The 16,571-nt window shown below is 40.8% G+C and overlaps 1 protein-coding gene across 1 annotated transcript in view; it reads right to left on the reverse strand.

Annotated features, from left to right (window-relative positions):
* Positions 1-16,571, reverse strand: part of ppfibp2b (PPFIA binding protein 2b) — a 92,081-nt gene that overhangs the window by 74,460 nt on the left and 1,050 nt on the right.

Consider the following 16,571-nt stretch of genomic DNA (forward strand, 5'->3'; position numbering starts at 1 on the left):
TTTTCTTGTACTGAGCAAGCCAAAGGCTCAGACTTCAGTCTATCCTAAATGCACAGTTTCAAACTTTGTCTTCTCTTCCCTTTGTATGATGTCAACCTATATAGAGGTGACATCACCGATTTTGTCATCCTGGGCATTCAGCTCCAGCTTTGACCACAAAAGCTTCATCCACCTGTTGAAGGGTTTTCTTGATGAGGGGCAGACAATCAGAACAAAGTTGTCTTGATGCATGCTTGATGCATGCTAGTGTCAGTCATTGTGCAAATGCCCTTCTTCAGCTGAGACTGAAATAGTCATTTGGATGAGTGACAAAATGTTTCTCCCACTGAAAGATCCAGATGAGCAGAATCAAGCTTTTGGGGCAGAACAAAGTTGGCTGAAATTGAGACGAGTTAAAATGCTTTGTTGTTTCAGGGAATAAACTGAGAGCTAAACTAAGATAAAGAAAGGCTATTTTTGAACTATGAGTTAGATAAAGTAAAAAATATGACTCCCAAGAAACATCCAAAACAAGATAAGATTCTGTCATCTGAGCCACTAACAAAGACAAGCTCCAAAAATGCTGCAGCTGAGCAAACAAATAATTCTCCGTTTTGACAGAATTCAGGAACTATGACTTCACGAACTGAAAACAATCAGAAGAAGCATCTAAAAAGCCCAAATGTTGAAGTTCATGCCTCTGACTGGCTCATAGCTAATGGATCTGGGCTCTTTTACCTGAAACTTATGCATTTCTGTCATAATTACATGAAGTATACCATTAAAAAAAAACATAAAATAATCTTCTCACTTAGCAAACCCTCAATTCCACCAACTGCCATTTAGCGCACAAACTTTCGGCTAGCTTTGATAACATGCAACTCGGATCATAACAATCAACACACCATGAAGTAACGAGGCCAGATTATCACTCGTACTATAATTTAACCAAATGCACATGAAGACAAGACAAAGTACAAAGAGACAGTAGAAGAGAGATTTTACCCACAAGGCAGAGCTTCCTCAACAAATGCAAACAGCAGAGCTGATAGGAGCTGACAATGAGCGGCACTTAGCCTCTGGACTGTCATCATAAGCACAGCTTATTACTAATCATCAGAAGAGGATGATAGAAGTACAGACACACACACACAAATGGGTTACATATAAGTGAAACACATTCATTGTCACAGTAATTTCTCAGCCCGCTAGTCATTCAATCATCTCCAGAGGAGCTCCGGAGAGTCTCTGCTAAAGAAATTGTTTTGACATGTAATTCAGTGCAGATTGCAGCCTTTGCTTTACAAATGATTCTCAGAGACAGAGCGGCACTGAAGGCAGAAGCAAAACAGCATATTAACGAAAACAATATGGGAGGATTTATACTTACTGGCTTTAATGCACTTCAAATGCTACATACTGTAAGTAGCAGCAGCAGATGATAAATACAGTCAGGAGGGCATTACCTTAGAGGAAGACTAACTTCTTTTTACACGTCCAGAGAATTCAACGGTCTGAAAACATAGACTGAAAAAGTATCGCAATGAAATACAGTGTATTTTCTTATTGTACTGCGGACTTTGATGTTATAATTTTATGTCTTTCTTGTCTGGATTGTTATTCATTGTCTGACAGTTTGTTAATTTTCTTATTTATTGTTTTTATATCTGGAACTACAAACAATATGGTCATTATTAGGCACTATCTGTTTTAAATAAATACATTTAAATTCCATCCATCTTCTTCCGCTTATCCGGGGCCGGGTCGCGGGGGCAGCAGCCTAAGCAGAGAAGCCCAGACCTCTCTCTCCCCAGCCACCTCCTCCAGCTTGTCCGGGGGAACACCAAGGCGCACCCAGGCCAACCGAAAAATATAATCTCTCCAACGTGTCCTTGGTCTGTCCCAGGGCCTCCTCCCAGTGGGACATGCCCAGAACACCCCACCCAGGAGGTGCCCAGGAGGTATCCTTGTCAGATGCCTGAACCACCTCAACTGGCTCCTTTCGATGTGGAGCAGCAGCTAAACAGATGACTGAACTTCTCACCGTATCTCTAAAGGAGAGGCCAGCCACCCTTCGGAGGAAGCTCATTTCTGCCGCTTGTATCCGTGATCTCGTTCCTTCAGTCACTACCCACAGCTCGTGACCATAGGTGAGTGTAAGGGACGTAGATCAACCGGTAAATTGAGAGCTTCACTTTTATACTCAGCTCTCTCTTCACTACGACGGATCGGTACAGCGTCCGCATCACTGCAGCAGAACTGCAGAACAAGACCCCGAGATATTTAAACTCCTCCACTTGGGGCAGGAACTCAGCCCTGACTCGAAGTGGGCACTCCATTTCATTTTCAAATTCAAATGTGAAAAAATGTAACTAAAACTAGAGTGTTTTCTTTTCTTACAGGATCTTAGCCTGTTATGTCGTTTTCATAAAATCAGTAAAATAAAGAGGAGTAATCTAAGCTTATTAAGCAAAAGTTTTAGCAGCCAGGCCCTTTGACATGCCTGCTGTTCACCCAAGATATGTTTTACTGCTCTGGAAAACTGCCACAGTGACAAGAATCTAATATTCCACTACAACAATTAAGAATTTAACAGTGGAAATATGATGTTCCTGTGCGGAACGTGACACAAAGAATTTGTGTTTTTGAATATTGCACCAAAGGTCTCAAAGGTGTAATATGCAGAACACTACAGTGGACTATGTGGTGTCACAGTGGCATGCAATCACTCTGGATACTAAGCTTTCTTAATTTGTAGGGCACATGGATATTGTAGTGACCGGCATAAACTGCTTCACCATCAAAGTCTTTCACACACTCTCTGCTGGAGAAACTACAAAACCTCTGCCTGCTGTGGGGCCCACATCCCTTCCGACCTCCTGTTTCCCACCAGGAGGTCGGAAGGGATGTGGGAGGAAGCTTGACCCTCGCTGTACAGCGCTCCCGTTAACCCTTTACTCCAGTGGTCGTTTTCCAACAGTTTCATCCATCACTGGGTTACTGCTTCATTTACTGACATTGACGATAAATGAGAAACTCATTTAGCACCATATTTTTACATTTGCAGTCCCTTGTCCCTTTGGGGGTTGCCACAGCCTAGCATCCTCTACACCAACACCAGCCCTCTGAAAGACCTCCTTCACAGCATCCAAGAATCTTCTCTGGGGTTTTCCTCTTTTCCTCCAGCCTGGCACCTCCATCTTCAACATCTTTCATCCAATATATCCACTATCCCTCCTCTGCACATGTCCAAACCATCTCAGTATTTGTTTTTATATCAGTACAAAGCTGGGTTCACCCATCACTACACTTTTGATTCTAATACAAAGGGATATTTTACAGAGGAGCGTGAAGAGCTGAGAAAAACGCTGCTTGGATAGTTTGCTTTCTAATTTGCCTTACAAGAACAGAAGGTCGGGAACATTATTCCAACATGTTCACATATGCACAGCCTCTGGGCGAGACATTTGGATGTGCATACATCACAAATGCAAATGATGAAATTTCCTTAAAAACATGTTTACAGTTACATAAGTGCGTCAGGTTATTCTACATTCACTGACCTAACGCTAGCCTTCTACTCAGAGATTAAAAACATTGGAGAAATGCACTTCTTCTCCAAACAAGAAGACAGCAGAGGTCCCAATCTCAGCTTCCTGTCAAACATTTTTTAGAAAGCCATCAAAGCTGCTGCAAAATGGGAACGACTAAGTCAGAAATTCCAGCGTCACCAAAACCTTCACAAGACACAATTACTGCGATGGGCTTGTGCAAACAGGAAAAGCCAGAATGCCTGTGAACCTGCACAGTTAAACATTAACACTTAGACAAAAGAGACACACACACACACGCAGAGGTGGTGGTGGGAGGGGGTTACCGTTCCTCCTCATTTGACTTAGCCTGTTTAGATTAGTGTCACCAGCTAGAGGCCAGACCTAACCCCCCCAGGCCCCTGCTGTCACAGAGGGTAAATACAACTGTGTGTGTGCGCGTGGAGCAGAGCCAACAAGAAACACCAGATTCTTTACCAATTAACATCAACGCGACAGCACCACTGACATTTAAGACCAGGACGCTCCCTGTTCTGTCCTTTAGTTCTCCCTTCTTTCTCTCTCTATGTCTCCGTGTCTTTCTTCCAACTCTGCTATTTGTATTCAAACATTAGCGTTTCTTTCTGCTGCAACGGTTACAGAAATTTTGCATGAAAATCCTAAGTATCAGCTTCTGGGACTGAAAGATTGAACAAATCCACAAGTGCAAAAAAGCTGCAGTTCCTCTACTGGCCACTGAAGGTTGTTTCCAAAAGCAAGTAAATCCCTGTAGACTCCCATGTTAAAATGCTCAGCTTTGCAGCAGAAAAGCAAAAGTCACAATTTAATTGTCAAAAGGTTTGATTGCCGAAGATTTTCTACAAAGCGGCCACAGTTTAAATAGAAAGAATATAGAAAATAACACCCCCACCCCCTCAAAAAATGGCAAGGCACTTCTCCAGAATCAGACTTTTTGTTTAGACTTTAAAAAGTATCACTTGATCATCACACTGATAAAGCTGTAAGGAAACAACAGCTAAATTCCAGGTGGGCCAGCTGATTGCTCAGTTACTTCATATAGTTCCTGTCTAGCCTGTTCCTCTAGTCGTGTAACTCGATGCAAAATTTCAGTCAGCATTACTTCCAATGGACAAAGCCTCTGTTTGGGAGTTTGCTTTTTATAATCTATGATTTTAATCTGCAACTCCAGCAGCTTTTGCTGAAGGAAAATGGGACAGATGTTGTTCTTTTGGTTCGTTGGCCCCAAACTCTTAAGGATGTCTCAACCTTTTCCTCTACATTAGAGCATATGAAAAGAAAATCATAAACGCAACATGTGAGGTTATCTTTACAGAAGAAAGCAGGACTTAGCAAAGACACCTAAATTGTTTTGGGCTTAAGAAACAAGCTATGCATTTATGTGTATGGACAAAATAATTTTATAATGAAGGCTTAATTTGTCTGGGGTTTTTTCCACTGCTCATTTATTCCACTGCTGGCGAGTAATTTTGCTGGATGACCTGGGAATCAGAGCCGACTGGTTTTATATTAATAAGTCACAAGACAAAGTGGCAAAGCAATATTCAAAGACTGCTTTTGGGACTTGGTTATACAATAACTAGTGTTGAGGCTGGCAAAGCACCATGGCCAGCAGCCTAACCACAAACTGGGTGTCATTGCTAGCCTAGGACTCTGAGTGATCAGTTCTCTAAGTTTGTTAGCTTATATAGTGTATTCAGCAGAAATGTTTTCTATCATGGAAACTCATCTGCATGCCTCCTTTTTCAGGTTGTTAACATGAGCAACAAACATAAGTTTGGGCAGCAGACCTGTGGGTGGTTGGAGATTGGGTCACGTGAGGTTATTTAAATTACCATGAAAATGATTTTTTTATCCAAAACGTTCAAAAATCCATGTGATATTAAATTTTGTTTTATTCTTCTTTTATTGGGTCAATTTATTGCTCAAAAGCATTTTCTTTGTCTTGATTGTTGGCGGAGAGTTAGTGGGTCGTTAGTGGTAGAGAAATGGAGCAGTGGTTATCAGGAATCGCGCTTGTTGAATTTCAGTATCTCGTGTGTTAATTACAGATGTAATTAAAGGTTTGGGTGAGCAGAAGATTCCAAAGCGAACCACGGCATTCTCAAGTTTGGGAATTCCTGACATACTGTATTTAAAACATACTGGTTTGGTGAAAGCTATCATAATAATTCAGGTGATAAGCGGACGAGCGGAAACAAACAATTAAACTGAAGTTTAATGGAAGACAGAAAGAATAATATTAATTACGATAATAATAAGCACATCCTCTTTAAGTTATATGTTAAAAATCATCTGGTACCTATCACTCTCAAAATTAGGCTCTGTGTTTCGTTCCTTTGCCTCCTCAGTCTGTCTTGTCTTCGTGTATGTTTCTCTCCGGTCCCTGTGTCAGGCCCATGCACCTTAGTCTCGGTGTCAGTGTTTGTACTTCTTGTTTTATTTTGATAGTCTTCTGTTTCATGTGTATTCCCGTCAGTCAGATTAGTGTAAGCTGTGTTCCCACCTGTGGCCTCTTCCCTCGTTATCCTCCTTGTGTATATATTGTCTGCATTTCTCTCTGTTTGCTGTTTTGTTTTCCCTCTAAGGCTATGTTCACACTGCAGGCGAAAGCGCATCAAATCCGATTTTTTGCGACCCATATCCGATCATGGTCTGACAGTGTGAACGGCACAAATCCGATATTTTCACATCCGATCTGGGTCACTTTCGTATGTGGTACTGAATCCGATACATATCAGATGTTTTAGAAAGCGACTGCTGTGTGAATGGTCATGTCACATTAAATCCGTCTTCTACGTCACTGACACAAGACAGACGCCAATTATCAGCGCCGGAGAAGACATCGCGAACGCTTCCTGGCCATCCAGTGTAGATGTCAGTGAAACTGTTGGGAAGACAACGTTGGAGAAACGTGAACATTTTATTTGTTCTGTATAATCTGTAGATTCTGACAGAAATCTGCAACTATCCTTTGAAGCACTGCTCCTCTAAAACAGCAATAAGGATAATTATTAGGTTATTTACATTATTATGTAAATAACAAAATAACTTAAAGCAAAAATTGGGAAACGTAAAGTCGGAAGTCTTTATATCAAGGGCCATCAGTCAAACAATACTGTTTGCTCTGGGTATAAACGGAGTTCGTTGTGTGTGACGTCTTCTTTTGCGCATGCGGGCCGCGTTGAGCGTTCATACAAGCGCCTCATACAAGCTCAGCATGGGGATGAAAGGGTGATGATTTGGAGTCACAGAACCTGGGCACTTTTCAGCCACTGAGCTGACCGTGAATTCGTCTGTATATCAAAGTCTTCTACAGTCAAATGTGAGAGTATCTTTCTGACAGATAAAATCTGTCCCCAAACTGGGTCATGCAGGACAATGATCCCAAGCCCAGCTGCACATCTCCAACAGAATGGCTGAAAAAGAACGGAATCAGGCTGTTGCAATGGCCCAGTCAAAGTCCAGACCTCAACCTGATTGGCTGTGCGCAAACAAATACCCGAAAACCTGAATGAACTAAGATATAGAATATAAAGAATAGCAAGCCAAAATTCCTCCACAACAATATGAAAGGCCAATAAATACAGAAAACTATTTTTTCATATTATTGCTGCAAAAACCAGCTCTCCAGGCTCCTAAATCATGGGCTGCACTTAGCTATTCAAACTCTGCTTCTTTATTATAGGTTTAGTTTTAATAAAATAAAACACGATGTGTAATATTTTACATATTTTAGTTCATCTGAGGTTTTTGTAATTAATTTTCTGACTTGATAAGTATTAGGTAATTCTATGTGGATGTTCTCCCTGTGTCTGTGTTCTCTCCAGGTACTCCAGCTTCCTCCTACAATCTAAAGACATGCAGTTAGTGGGGTTAGGTTAATTGGTGATTTTAAATTGGTTGGCGGTCTGTCTCTCTGTTTAGCCCTGCGACAGATTGGTGACGTGTCCTGGATGTAGCCCACCTTTCGCCCTATGCCAACTGGGAAAAGCTCCAGCCTCCCCACGGCCCCAAATTACGTAAGTGGAAGCTGAAGGAAGAATGGATGTTCATCCTGATATGTAAAACCTCAGAAATGACAGAGGGCGTTATTGCTGTTGTTTTTTTACAGTGACTGCATAAACTCTGGTTTGGTAAAACTGTGACACCCTTACTGCTCACACAACACTGCCTTTATATTTTTCTCAGCGTAGGCATGTAATCAGCTAAGTTAAGCTTTGTGCAACTTACAGTAGATTCACTGTTGTTATAATTTTCATTTAAGAGGCTATAAACCTGCCCGCACAAAGGAGAAAACATATGGTAGAAGTTTATGGGCTAACCTCATTCTTAGCATGAGGTTAAAGAAAAAAAAATAACACTCCTACTACTACCACCCTGTGCACTCCTCATTTCTGGCATTAATTTAAATACAATAAAAACATTGCAACATGGAAAGGAGTTGGTTTGCTTTGCTCTGTTCCAGAAACAGCATCCAAAACACACCACGAAAGAACACAACTTAGCAGCAATAAAGCAGATCATTATGCTCAAGACAAAGCATTTTAAGCTAATGTAGGTTTACTCATGCAAGAATTTCAAGTGATTTCCTTAACTCTTCTCCCATAGGCTGCCTATTAGACGTAACCTTTGTTTCCACTTTCTGAACTGAGCAGTTTCTGTCATATTTCATGTCTGCTTCCAGGACAAACCGACTGGGTGTGCATTAGAAATTAGTGAGGGTTATCTCTGCTTGTACAACTACGAGTACCCTTGCAAAAGCCCAGAAAGAGTTATTTAAACTCGCCTTTAACTGCACAGGGAGGTCCTCAAATGTCGTCTTTATGGGGGAAAGTGTTCAGACTATAGATGATGGATTCAGCATATTTATGTTGTTGTTTCGCCTGGTTACATCATTTAATTGCCTCAAGTAAAACTATATGAAACTAAAATAAAAATAAAGTCATCCTCATAATAGTAAACTTAAAAAAAATCTCTCATCCAGCTGTTAACCCAGTTAAAAAAAATTACAGGGTTATTTTGAAGCAACACCTGGACTGGGAAGTCCAGCTGGACGAAGTTTTGTCTTTCCAAAGCAAACTCGGATTTGATTTTCCGGCTCATTCTGAAGCCCTGATGTGGCCCCGGGTGCAGAAACCAGCAGGGAGCTCAAACACCAGTGTCAGCAAGCCAGTGCTGTAAAAACAACATGTCAACAGCAGTTAATACATACACGTTAAAGATGGCCACAACTTCATGTGACAGGCGTGACTAACCAATCAGCACTTAGGAGGGAATAAAAACGAGCCAATCAGAGTCCCTGTGAGGCCACAATAAGATCGTGCACTCATTCTGCCATGTGATGAAGCTGATGACATGACAGAGAAAACATGACAGGACGAACTGGCACACAGGCATCGTGCCCTGAAAATGGTGATTGTTTGTTATATGCGAGCTCTACTTACTCCAACAGTAACCTGCTTAAGGCAAAGCAAAGCAAAAATGTTATATTTTCAACGGGAGTAAGGAATCCTGCAGGTGTAATTAGCTACTTAACAAAATGTTTGGTAGGATACTGAAGCCAGACAATAATTCCCTGTTTAATAATACATCTGTTTCCAAATAACCACTTAAATCTGTCTGCGGTATATGAAAATAGTGCATCTTTGCCACTTCTCATATCTACTCCACCTACCATAAGAGTTACAAATCACAAGTAAGTTTACTTAAGTACACAAAAGTTGTGATATTTACTCAAAACACAAGAATGTGCTTCTCATGGCCCCCTGTGACCAAAGCTCTTTGTTTGTTTGGTATACTTTTCAATTTCGTGTAGTTATACAGAATTAGTCCAGATAAAGGATAAGCACTGATGGGAAAATAGGTTTATTTTGCAGAATAATAAAGTTACCATTGTTTAGCAAAGTATAAACCACTTTATTGAGCAATATAATGAACAAAGGTGCAGAAAAGCCAAAATGTAACGTCATCAAAGGAGGACACAGGGGCTCAGGGGGACCAGCACAGGCTCAGAGTGCAAGCTACCAGTTAGCCTTAAAAAGCTGAATGACTTAAAAACAATTCATTTATACAGTTTTTTAATGAAACAAATTCTGAAGATGCCAGTTTTCATTTTATCCTGAAGCCTATCCCAGCTCAGAGTAAAGAGAAGGTTCAGCCTGGACAGGCTTAGCAGCACACAGAGAAGCAACCACCAACTCTCCACACCTACAGCCAGTTTTGATTAAACAGTTAACCATAACAAGCACATCTTTAAACTTTGAGAGGAAACTAAAGCATACAGAGGCAGAATGTACAAAATGCACACTGAGAGGACCCAGTCAACCAGGAGGTTAGACCCGAGAACCCGAGGCGGCGGTGCTGAATACTGAACCACTGCGCTGTAAAGGTTTAGGGAACCAATCACAATTTGTTTACAAATCAATTGATCAGTCGACCTGGACACTACAGCAATAACATATTTGATGCCAATTTATTCTAAAGCTGTCACCCAAAAGGTATGTGTCTACATTTCAAGCTGGAGGATTACCAGTGTCAGTGAAGTGTATTTAAAGATCAGGACCAAATTCAATGGCGATCAATATAGTGATCGTTCAACAGACCCACAGCGCCAACCACAGAGACCTGCCACCGTCTGCAAGGCATAAAAAGGTGAAAAGAGAGATAATTTTGGATTAACAATCCAAAACACTGAATTAAAAACATTTCCCAGAACTCTTAGCATCATTTTGTGTGATCGTTAACTACCTGGTAAATGATCTGTCCAACCTTGTGATCCAGTTTCAATGATGTAACTGTGATCATCCTCCTCCTCCTTTAGCCGAGGACAACACTTTCTATTTTCAGAGTAACAAGCAGCATGTCATGACCAGTACGCTGACCTTCAAGTGCAAAATTGAAGGAGGTCAAAGAAGCAGAAACAGCATTTTTCTCATGATTCCTCTTCAAAATTCCCCATCTTCTTTTTCCAGTTACAGTTACAGTTTGGAGCTATATGTAACTTTAAAAATTTTTTAATATACATTGTATATAATATTACATACAGTATCACAACGTTGCTACAAAGTTAAGGCTAACTGGCTAACCACCTCTATGCTGTCCATTACTCTCATAGTTTCCCAGTTTTCCCACAGTTGAAGACCACCTCCTAGTTCCCTGTTTCACAGATAGTCCACAAATTTGCACGACCCTCAAACTATGACATGAAGAATTGATTATGCATCAATTCGGTTTTTTATGTGTGTCCCAGTAGAGCAAGCCAACTGGTGCTTTGCAGCTGATTCAGATGGAGCTCAAGGATTCTGGCCGCCAGCCTGGTCGAGTGCAGTCAACTGGCATCCTTATTACCCTCCATACAAATTCAGGCTGAAAAGAACGATTTTCCACTGAGTAAATAAAACACCAAACACAAGTTAGCAGGATAGTAAAAACTTCTAAGCTTCTAAAGTCGAGCACATCGAGCAGGAAGAAGCAGTGAAGTGCGAGAGGCCAGCACCTCGGCTGCAGCAGACTAGGGTTACACAGAGTCCGAGTCACAACCTCCTAACAAGCTATCTGGACATGATCAGAGACGGATCACGTTACCTGATAATGTTACAGCCGCATGAGAAGCTCTGTGTGGTTCAGGTAAATGTCATCCTGAAGGAGACACGCAGACAGTCTGACACACAAACTCATTTAATTTCAGCTTACTCAACCTTAATGTAAAGCTTTATGGACACTCAACATGACTGCTTCCTGGGCAGACACAGCGCAACACGTCCAGTTTTCCATTTTGATTTGAAGAGGAAAATTACAGGATTATCTTCCTTCACACTCAAGCTTCAGTTACATCAAAAGAGCAAGTAATTGGGCCAAATATTTGCAACCCATTCTTGTGTGTTTATAAATTTGTCTTTATTATTTTATTACTTGTTGAAGTCCCAAGTGAAACAAAAAAAGTGACGCTTAAACAACACTAGTGGTCAAATTCCTGGAATAAAACAACTGAGCACAGAGCTCAGCCGCTGCAGTGAACACAGCGGGCGTCTCCGATTCTTGCATCAGAGGATAGAGCAGAGGCAAATACTACACTGAAATGTAATCCAATACAAATATTGACATTGGCCAAGTATTCAGGAGTGAATATTGGTACTGGACTTAGTTAAACTAGGATGAGGATTATATCCTCACAGCACAGAAGCAGAAATGAAAACAAAAGCCAAATTCATAGAGTAACTGAAACACAGCATAGCAGCGCAGCTAAAAGGCTAAAATGTCATAATATGGTAAAATATTTGATATCATTGCTTTTATTATTAATAATTATTTAAAAATCGGGATAAAGAGGGCAACATTTTTATTTATAGACATTTTAACATTTTACTGTCCTTACAGAGTCACTGCTGGCAGACATTGGGCTGGGTAATAAGGGCACAAACATTGTCTCGACATTATAAGGCTGATACACAACACATATCTCTGCATTTTCTACACATCACACACTTATTTTTTATAGACCAAATTCTGAAGGATCAGAAGAAAATACATAAAAATAACTGTCTATGTGGTACAAGTACAAGGATCCCACATTATTGTCATTACACATGTATAAATACAGGCTAATGAAATACAGTTTGCATCTAATTAGAAGTGCAAAGAGCAATAAGTGCAATAAGAGCAGATTATATACAGAAAGGGGTAGTATAAAAGGTGGGAATAGTTATGTACAGATTATGTACAAATAAGTGAAGTATATAGATGTTTATATTGCTATACAAAGAGCAAATATACAGATGTACTACGGAGAGATGTACTGATGTATACATATGTACACAGATGAACTGTATAGCAGTCCATCTGTGTACATAGCGGAGGACATAAAGCCACATACTGCTGTGGACACTCCCAGCAAATGTCAGTCACTCAAAGGAATCACTGTAGGTTTAGGTATACGCTGTATTCTGACCATTTTCACTGTTCATGAGGAGATGAAGCAATAACGTGCTGCAAGATTCAAAGACCAAACAGTTTTTGCATTTTTTAAATGTTTTATCCAAAACATTAAAAAAAAGAACAATAAACCAAGTTCTAGATAAATTAGTTTGAATCACAGCATTATTGCTATTAAATTATTATTTCTATTAAAATCTTGAGCCACTATAAGTTTCTTAGAGAGGTCTGTGAAAATCTGATATCAACACAGCTCTACTTTCTTCTACTCAAAGATGTAAACAGAAAAGAAAAGAAGACTTATTTAATATAAAATATAAAAATATCCATGCACCAATAGTGCAAATGTTGCTCTGAATACCTTTTCTTTATACTAATATATATTAATAATCAAGACTATAGGACTCTATGCAGTGAACACACCACTAGTGCTTCATTGGAATTTAGTAGGTAAATAGCAGTCAGGTGCTGCCAATCAAGCATCTGATTAACTGATTATCTATAAAAGCAGGATTTCTGGCAGCTCGCTGGTCTGCAGCATTAAAGTGCGCGTGAACACTATGTCACAATCTACCTAGGAGTTGGCATCTCATTAAATGAATCACTTTATTACGTAACTCCTGCTGTCAAAGTGTCCTTAAACTCACCACTCTTTACCTTAAATGTGCACCTCCCCTCTCCTTACTTCCCGATTTATTGCCCTGTAAAGCTCTTCTTCACCTCCTCTCTGCTCTCTTCATCAGCTGCTTTGTTTGATATCATTTCTGACAAGTCTAACTGTGAGATTTGATCACTGACTCGCTCACATGCCCAGACCCATGCATGTGCATGAGTGTTTCAATGCCATAAAAAACCGAGCAGCTTCAGTACAAAACACATGAACGTATTACCCCTTAAAAAACAAATGTTTACTCCCATTAATCCAGAAAAGTGGACAAAATTGCTCAAGTGCAGTGCCATCTAACAGTCTCAGAACAACTCAACAAGATTTACCTACCAAAATCAAATCATATAAGCTTTTATCTTCAATGGCTTTTCTTGATATCCACTTAAATAACACTGTAAATCAATACGTATGAATATAAGTTTACTGTAATGTTCATTTAACAAACAGCTTTTATTTTTCTACATTTGCACTTGCCTATTAGCCTTCTGTCTTTTCTTTCCCTGCCTCTAGGAAGGCAGGTGAGACAGCACAAAGAGCCACCAGAGCGGGTATGGTTTGCCCCCTCATATGGGGCTATTATTTTTAAACATGTTTGACTTTTTTACTTGCTTTTAAATCTTATTGTGCCCCGTTTATCATCTACCCTTCTTCAAAGGGTAGATGATAAACCCTCGATGCAAACGTTAGCTGCTTTAACCCCCTCAAACAACCCCCCACCTTTTTTTCTTAATCAGATCAAGTTGCATAATGAGCATAAAAATGATATTTCAGGCTGTCATACAAAAGCTAATGGGGGAGTTTTACAGTAACAAAGCAGGACTCAAATAACCACTCTTGTCTTGAAAACAAAGTTATGCAGAAGAGCATCTCTCAATGCACAAAAGCTTGAACCTTGAAGCAGATGGGCAAAGAAGGAGCAGAAGACCACACCAGGTGCCCCTCCTATCAGCTAGGATCAAAAACCTGAGACTGCAGTTCCCACAGGATCATGAAAACAACAGAAGACTGGAAATATGTTGCCTGGTCCAATGAGTTTGTGCCGCAACATTCAGATGGAAGGGTCAGAATTTGGCATGAACAACATGAAAGCTTCGATACATCCTGCTGTCAGCCGAGCATTGTTTAAACACCCAGCCTATTTCATTATTCTCAGTGGCCATGACCACAGTGTCTCCATTTTTTGTAACGGCGTGATGCTATCATGCCAGTATGGACCCAAATCTTGCACCTTGATCAATTAAGCCAGTTCTCAAGGAAAAAGAGGGGTGAGGGTTGTTATTAGCAAGGTGTGCCTAATAAAGTGTCAAGTGTGAGTGTAAGTCACAATGACTGGAAGGCTCAGGCACAATTCGTGGACATATAGTAAACTGTGGCTGGTTGGTGGACGCAGACATTGGAATTATAGTCATAAGCATCACCTGGTATCACACCTGAGAGGCGGAGGTTCTTTTTGGCAGGTCCTCAAAAAACATAGCCATGCTTGGTTTTTGAAACAATGTCAAACACCCTCAGTGAGTCATTAGTTTTACCTCCTTTCTAGAGCAGCCTCCAGTATCCACACACCGCAGGCTGCACACTTATTGCACTCGAGTAGGGGGATTAAAGATGTGCTGAAGTTCCATAACACTTTGACATGATACATTTGCATATTTTTACACATTACCGAGCACTTCCACCAACACAGTACTCCCTTTTATCAAATGTTAAACCTTTAACTCATCCCTTGCACACTGCGTTGCTGCAGCGAGGATTTGAGAAGGAGCAAAATAACGGCTGAAAAACCAAAGAAAAACCTAATCCTTTCGTTTACCTTCTTTCTGCTCTGCTTATTCCTCCTGGAATCCGCAAATTTCTTACTACTTTATTTTCTCTTAAATGGGACAACACAGCATGAGCAGCATCTAGCCTCTGCTGTTCTCTAACACCTCTTCACATTCCTCGACAAAGAAAGCCAAAGATCGCCTCGGACAAGCCAGAGTTTCTCCTCTTTCTCTCTCTGACACTTTTCTTTCACTCCTTCACTTCAGCAAGATTAACAGCCTGACTTTGTCTTTTCAGGTTTCTACGCTTTTCCTCTTTTTGCTATTTCGCTTTCATTCCTCTCACCCATATCTCTCCTCTTCTCCTTTGTCTCTCCCTCTAAGCAGCAGTGGAACTACACCATAGCCGTGGACGGCAGCGGCTGTAAAGATGACAGAGCAATCATCTGAACATGGCCACTCTGGGACTTAGACGAGCAGCTTTGATCACAGAAATGAGTGCCATCATCTGCTTGACCCAGTGTGTGTGCACCCTGCGTAAACCTATCACGACAAGCCGATGAGCGCTATTGTCAAAAATAAACTGTTGCAACAATAAATGTTACCAATTTAGGGCTTTTATCAACTGCCACTTCAGCCGAGCTCCTGTGTGCATTTCTTCTGTTTCCGTGTGCTAATGCCACCCAAGTGCCAACCTCAGCAGCGTTAATCAGTTCACTGTCGTCAGCGGCAATGATGCCTTTCAACTCCGTCTCTTTTTAAAATGAGATTTGCAACAGAAAGGAGGCACCGGCCTGATGTATTCACTGGCAGGAGGCTCCTTCAGCTCTCTCATGTCTCTGATGTTTATGCGTGCATGTGTGTGTGTGTGTGTGTGTGTGTACTCTGTCTCCAGCCTTAGATGGAACAGATGCTTCAGCGAAGGGGGGCCACACATCAACCTTGATATTCTGCTGTTAGCATATCAGCGTCCCCCCTCTTTCACCCGCCCCCTTTCCATTTTACTCACGCTGTCAGAAATTGATGATCTGCAATTACACAGCATGTGTCGGTGCAACTAAACATCATTTAATAGCTCCGAGCTGACAGTACATGACTGAGCAAGCAAGCGGAGAAACACCCGTGTCACAGTGAAACTACCATGTTGTCTCCAACAGACCATGTTGCATTTTGTTGTTATGTAGAAAAATATATATAATGGGATATACAATGTAGGCAAAATTAAGGGTGACGGGGACGATTTTGGAATTTCTGGCTTGTGTAAACTTTCTTGTTGTAAATTCTAAGAAAAGCTTCAGCCCACTATGTGATATTCTGTAAAGATGAAGAGGTTTAGCATCTATTTGAGCTGGAATTAAGAGCAGATCATACTCCAAGAAAGCACACCAAACCCTTTTTGTGTAAAAAGACCCAAAGCGCTATTTTCGTAACATCTCCCTGTTGGGACCGAACATTTGACTACTTATTTCAGCTTTGCTAGAAACTTACAGCATGTTGCACAGTTTGTGTCATACTTGTCCTTTACTTTGACATAATTTTGCTTTTTTTTCTATCATATTTCTGTCCACAGTCATTACGGTATAAAACTGCCTCACTTTCACAGGAAATCACTTACTAGTGGAAATAGCTGGGTACTGTCATGGTACTGTTACGGCCCTCAGT

This window comes from Aulonocara stuartgranti (assembly GCF_965226115.1).
Source record: "Aulonocara stuartgranti genome assembly, chromosome: 7".
Lineage (NCBI taxonomy): Eukaryota > Metazoa > Chordata > Actinopteri > Cichliformes > Cichlidae > Aulonocara > Aulonocara stuartgranti.